We start from the raw sequence: 6,082 nt of genomic DNA, 5'->3' as shown, positions 1-6,082 counted from the left end.
ATTGCAAATAACCCATCATTTCTCCCTTCAAAATTAGATACAACCTTTAATCAATGGAAGAAGTTGGGTATAAACACAGTTAAGGATCTTTATATAGATGGGGTTTTAGGTTCCTTTACTCAATTACAACAGAAATATAACCTTCCAAAAATACATTTTTTCAGATTTTTACAAATAAGAAATTACCTGCGCACACATAATGTTTCCCTAGAGGAGGTGCCGCCCTCAATTGCTGATGACTGTCTCACACAGTGCAGGGGACAAAAACATCAATTATCTCTAATTTATGAAAGGTTATTTGCAGCTAATGCCCCCACTACAAAGATGATCAGAGAAGAATGGGAACGAGAGTTTGGCATCAAAATTTCAGAAGAGATTTGGCAGAATAGCTTAGAGGACATTGATAAACAATCAATCAACACTAGATTATGCCTCATCCAGTTCAAGGTCTTACATAGGCTACATTTCTCCAAAAAGAAATTACATAGGATTTTCCCCAACATATCTCCCATTTGTGATAAGTGCAAATCAGCAGAAGCTGATTTAGCTCATAGTTTTGTATTGTGTCATAAAATACAGGGATTCTGGAATGAGGTCTTTAAAGTGCTTTCAGATGTTCTTGACCAACATATAGATCCTGACCCAATGCTTATTATATTAGGACATTCTGATTATACATATTCATTGAGCGGTCCACAACAGAAATTCCTTGCATATTGTTTGATTACAGCCAAAAAGCTGCTATTATTGTATTGGAAAAATGTTAATCCTCCAACTGCCAAACTATGGCTTGAAGAATTGACATCTACTCTGCATCTGGAACGAACCAGATTTATTTTAAAAGGCAACATTGGACAATTTCAGAAAATTTGGGGCCCTTTCTTTTGTTACTTCATGGGGAATTCTTCCCCCCAAAGCAATGTATTGTAAATAAAAGTTGTTTTGATTATCACTGTAGTGTATACTTACAGGCTGGGCTTGGGGTGTTTGTTTTTTTTTTTTTATGTTTGTTTGTTTGTTTGTTTTGTTTTTGTAAATGTATGCATATCAGAAAACTAATCCTGTGATTATTGTAAGTTTATTCAACGACCAAATAAAAAACTTATTTGACAAGAAAATCATTGTTAATATCATTATATTAGTTATTAAAATAAATGTGCAGCAGAGCTTCTCTCTGTACACTCCAGACCAACAGGGGGCGCTCGCTCTGTGATGATCAAGTCAAATCAGCTTCACTTCTACGGTGCTCTATATAGTGTAGACAGAGCTCCAGCACTGTGTGTGTGTGTGTGTGTGTGTGTGTGTGTGTGTGTGTATGTGTGTATGTGTGTGTGTGTGGTGTTTTTCAGGAGAACACCTGCGCTTCTGTTTGCTGGACTACACCTGCTCCTCCAGCCACATGGAGGACACACACGTGCAGCACAGCCAACAACACTTCCTGTCTGCAGTTCAGGACTCCAGCCACTTCCTGTTCTTTAACTTCAGACACACACTGCAGGTATGACGGTGAGACGCGCACACACAGATCAGCTTTACAGACACACTCCGGCTTTTTGTAAATGGGCTGATTTCAGCATGTCTGAATACCTCAGCAGGTCTCAGCATCTGCAGGAGCAGTTTTAGCGTAGCTTAGCATAAATCATTGAATCGGATTAGACCATTAGCATCGCACTCAAAGGACCAAAGAGTTACAGGAGTTTTCCTCTGTGAAGTGTGGCTCTTCTGTCGTATCGTGTACTAAGACAGACAGAAGATGAGGAGCTGCTGTTAGTCTGGTATAGCTGAGCTGTTCCCTCATTCAGGCGTAATAATCCAGAAACTCTGCGGTGGTAGTGCGACTGCAGCGGCGCAGTGATATTACACAGCACGGACACCTTTTTCTCATTCTAGGGACTGTTTTCAGGAGTTTCTGCTGATCTTACTGCAGTGTCAATGCAGAAGAGTCCAGCTTAAGCAGGAGAATCATCACTTATGACTTAGTTTTGAGGAAGATGCTAACGGTCTAATCCGATTCAGTGATTAATGCTAAGCTAAGCTAACAGCACTCCTGCAGACAGTGGTGAAAGTGAGCTGTGTGCTCCTGATTCCCCTCAGCTCTGCTCTGACTCGTCACTCTCTGCTTCGTGTTTCTGTCATCAGAGTTCTTCTGGAAGCTGATCGGCACAACAGAGAAGTCCACCAATCAGATGTTCACACACACACACACACACACACACACACACACACACACACACACACACACACACACACACACACCAGCAGCAGCAGGATGGCCCGATCGCTGCATTCTCAAGTGATCTTCTGTAGTGTTCTTCTGTTCTTGGAGCGGTGCTGTTCCCTGTGTTCTGCCTCTGCTGATGTCCATGAGGAGCTTCTGATCTTCACTATATATAATGTCTGTGTTATATTGGATGTAGTTAATTTATTCATGATTATTATTAATGTAGCCTTATGTACAGTATTTCTGCATGTTCAAGCTCTATGACTGGCAGGAGTAAAATCCCTTCAGGTTCGTTGAATGTGGAGCTGATTATCTGCTGTGTGTAGATGTATCATGCAGTGGCCTAATTGCTTCCTTATGATGTTAATAATGTAAGGATATTATTATTAGTCTATCCTACATGACATAATAACTTATCATTCTGTCACCAACATGACTATAGAATGTGTGAATCAATTTCGTCATTGGCATGACTTTAACATCATTGATTCGTTTTGCAAAATTCTTAACTCAGTTTGCATGATGTGAGTTGTCAAACTGCTGATTTTAAAGGAAGACACTAAACCAGCTGTACTCCTCATAAACGGTAGCCCGACAGAAATATTTTTCATCAGTAACGACAGTTTCTTTATTAAATCTCACCTTTAATAATTCTCTCGAAACACTTCATAACTAATGAAGTAAGGGCAACAGGTCTAAAATCATTTAACTCCCACGGAAACATAATTTTGGCTATAGGAACAGATTTCTTCCAGATTTCAGGAACTCTTTGCAACATAAGAGCCTGAAAAAATGCAATGAAATATTTCAGAAAGTTGTTCAGCACATGTATGTAGCACCCTACCACCAATATTATCTGGGCCCGGGCTTTTTTTAGTATTAATTCTCTGAAAGAGGTCTTTGACCTGAGTCCTACTAATGTTTATGGATTTACTACATGACAGGTGTTCTAAAATGTCATTTTCTGACTTAAAATCACCCTCATCAAACCTTAAGTAAAATGTATTTGATTCCTCAGCAAATTCTCTCACAGAACTAACACCAATCAAATTAGTTTTATTGCCCCCTCTATCTTTTTTACTCACAACCATTGTGTTCACACCTTGCCTGGCTGATCTTCAGTTTTTACTGCCGTACTGCTTCTGTATTTTCTGTTTCTCTATTTTTATTATGTACACTGTTTGTACATTGTTAAATCAAGGTAATCTGAATACTCAATTGAGATGTGTATGTGTTTTATTATTATCATGGACATAACCACTTCAGCACTATCATCTCCAATAAACTGCATAAATCAGTTTGCCTGAAACGAGACATTTATCTGTATATGTAAATTGTGAATTACCACACTAAATCAGCTGTACTCCTCATAAACGGTAACCCCACAGAAATACTTTTGATCAGTAATGCCAGTTTATTTGCTCAACACTTATTCTACACAACAAACTGACTAAAATGCAGAAAAAATTAAACCAAAACATTAAAAAACGGCCGAGATATAAAGGATTAAACCTGACCGAAAGCACACTCAGCTGAGGACACACAGGATTGGTCTAAAAACACGAATACTAATGAGTCATTTGCATATGGTCTATTCTCTAATAAAACACGATTTTAAAGGGCTTCATAAGCTTAAATATGATAATCAAAGTATGAGAAAACAACTTAGACATCAGATAATCAAATTCTGAATAAAAATATACAAACAAGAATAAAAAAAAACACAAACAAACAAATGGTCATCACCATTGCCGAAATGCTGTGTCTCAAAACCTAGTCAATAGGCCAGGGTCTCCTGTTCTTCAGGGTAATGCTCCCAACGGTTATCCCTGATAAGGATGATGTCTGCTTGGTTCTTGCATTGCCTTAGAGGAGACATCTGGTAGAAGCATGATATATCTACAGAGATATATCCGCCAGACTGAACCTTGACCTGACCTTTTAAATTTTTCACTTCTAGTATGTAGTTGGAGATCAGGATTATCTCTTTGAATACTTTTAGTCACATTTGGGCAAGTTCTTTGATCATCTTGATTATCTGGAACTCCTTGGATGTTGACTGGAAGTATTCTTGAGCAAACCAGCACGGAGTGAGGAGGAGCAATGACTAGGTCATGGCCAACTTTTACTCCTGAATCTACCTGTTGGATTCAGCTGATTTGGGCAAGGCCTCTCCTTTTCCCTGGAGATATCTGGGGTCCTGGGGAGCCTGGTCTCTGGATTAGCCAGAGTAGGCCCCATAGAGAAACCTCTTCAGACTCTTCTCGGGTGACCTGGGCAACCTTGCGGTGTTAACAAAAGGTCACTTGGGGGAGTGGTAAGTATTCAGCCTCCCTGGGTCCACTTGGACAGCACGCAGGGAAGGTGGCCGGGGGTGAACAGGCCTTAAATGAAGCCCAGTCTTCTACTGGTGATTAGCACCTCCACACAACAGCACATTGTGCATCAACACCACCTACACCAGTCATTCAAAAACTTTTCAAAAAATCATCAATTCAAACATGAGTACTACTGAAGATTTGTTACCTCAGATTTTACTAGGATTAAGGTTAAGGAGTAAGAATAGAACTTTCATAGGGACTCTTTAAAACACCAAATCAAATTATAACTTACAACTTTGCAGAATGACCAGATTTTCCCTCTTTAAGATCCATTATTTCCATAGAAAGATTTAATATGAATTTATAACTCAAATTTGTTTATAAACTCCATGGGAAGATTTAATGTTTATTCTTCTTAAACTTGTAACCCAGAACTTTTCAGAAAAAAAACCTTACATGCCTTCTCCAGAACATCTGTAGTTTATATGGATGTTTCAAAAATATGATCTTCTGTAACTCCTAGAACATCTAACCCCAGAACCTCTCAAAGTAACCACACTAAACTTTTACAATCTCAATTTCATGGGATTAGTTTGACCTTCACCTATAAATATTTCAACTTTACCTGTTCCAGTTTCCTCTTCAAAAATCTCAAATTTAAATGAAAACATCTCAAGTATCAAGAATTCCTTTTGGCAGTGAGAATCCTTTCAAATACAAAAGCCCTCACTTTAAGGCTCTCACTTAAGCAATGAAAATCAGTTTGCTTCTATTGTGAACTTTTTTTTTTTTTTTTTCTCCCCACATAGCGTGATTGTAGAAGTTCACAACTACACAATGGCATAGACCGTACACCTATTTCCAAAATGTATTTGTCAGACAGTACTCCATGTCATTTGCAGTGGTCTCATAATAAAGTTACCCCTTTGGGAGATATTTCTGATGACTGGTTTAAAATCTGTCCAGAACCTTAAAACTCAATATAATTTGCCAGCCAGCTGCTTTGAGGTTTATTCACAATAAATCAGCTCTTTGGGCAGCTCAGTGCTCCGGGCATATGGGTTACCTTGGTAATCTCTCAATGACCTATTCACTCATTGCATAAATGAATTCATCCTTCAGTGGAATCTCCCTTATCTGCTTCATTTTCTTGAACATTCATATAAACTTCTATTACAACTGTTTGGGCTAAGGATCTTTGAGGATGTGCATGCTTTATTTTCGCATCAGGTATGAGAGGTTTAAATCAGCTCAGTTTTCAGAGATTATTTTCGGTGTTTAATTTTCACTGCTGAAAGTAAAAACAATGAAGAAAAATCCATCCATGCTCAACTACACAAGCCCCAAACCAAGCGAGCCATTGTGGAGAAGCTGCAGATGGGAGAGGTCACCGGCTGGTGTACAGACTGACCCTTCAGGATCAATATGTAGACTCGTGGGTCACTATAGGGTCTTAAAAGAATTAATCTCATGCTCTAATACACCAGGAGCTTCCTCAAATACTGGGCAGCTAAGGCATTGAGGGCTTTGTAGGTAAACA

At 38.9% G+C, this 6,082-nt stretch overlaps 1 long non-coding RNA gene across 1 annotated transcript; it reads left to right on the top strand.

The window, feature by feature from the left end:
* The first annotated feature begins 1,129 nt into the window (after positions 1-1,129).
* On the top strand, positions 1,130-3,449 carry LOC141381072 (uncharacterized). Its single transcript, XR_012400662.1, has 2 exons — positions 1,130-1,498; positions 2,140-3,449. It is a non-coding gene; the product is annotated as an uncharacterized lncRNA (long non-coding RNA).
* Positions 3,450-6,082: the final 2,633 nt, after the last annotated feature.

Source organism: Danio rerio, chromosome 3, assembly GCF_049306965.1.
Source record: "Danio rerio strain Tuebingen ecotype United States chromosome 3, GRCz12tu, whole genome shotgun sequence".
Taxonomy (NCBI): Eukaryota; Metazoa; Chordata; class Actinopteri; order Cypriniformes; family Danionidae; genus Danio; species Danio rerio.
This window is presented reverse-complemented; position numbering and strand designations above follow the sequence as displayed.